We start from the raw sequence: 385 nt of genomic DNA on the forward strand, positions 1-385 counted from the left end.
GGCGGGCGGAACAGGCTGATGCTCCCTATGCGCAGCAGCGGGTGCTGGGTAGGGCTCTCCGCCCGGGCCCCCACTCCGGCCCCAGCCCCACGCCGGGTGCCCCCACAGCCCCCCGAGGCATCTGGCGCATGGAGAGTGTAGTACAGCTCAGCCTGCTGGCTCTCCCCTGCCAACTCGGGCTCCAGCCCCTCCGGAGACTTGCGTCGGGCGGTGGGCGGTGCGGCCGGGGCAGGGGGCCCGAACCAGGCCAGGGGCAGCTCGGCCCGCACAAGACAGGTGGCCAGGGCCCCGCTGAGGCGGCAGGAGCTCTTGACCTCCCGGGCGTCTCGGAAGGCATGCAGGCGGACACAGGGCAGCCGCTCGGTGACGCCGAAGTCGTCCCAGT

The sequence above is a fragment of the Myotis lucifugus genome, unplaced genomic scaffold, assembly GCF_000147115.1.
Source record: "Myotis lucifugus unplaced genomic scaffold, Myoluc2.0 scaffold_435, whole genome shotgun sequence".
NCBI lineage: Eukaryota > Metazoa > Chordata > Mammalia > Chiroptera > Vespertilionidae > Myotis > Myotis lucifugus.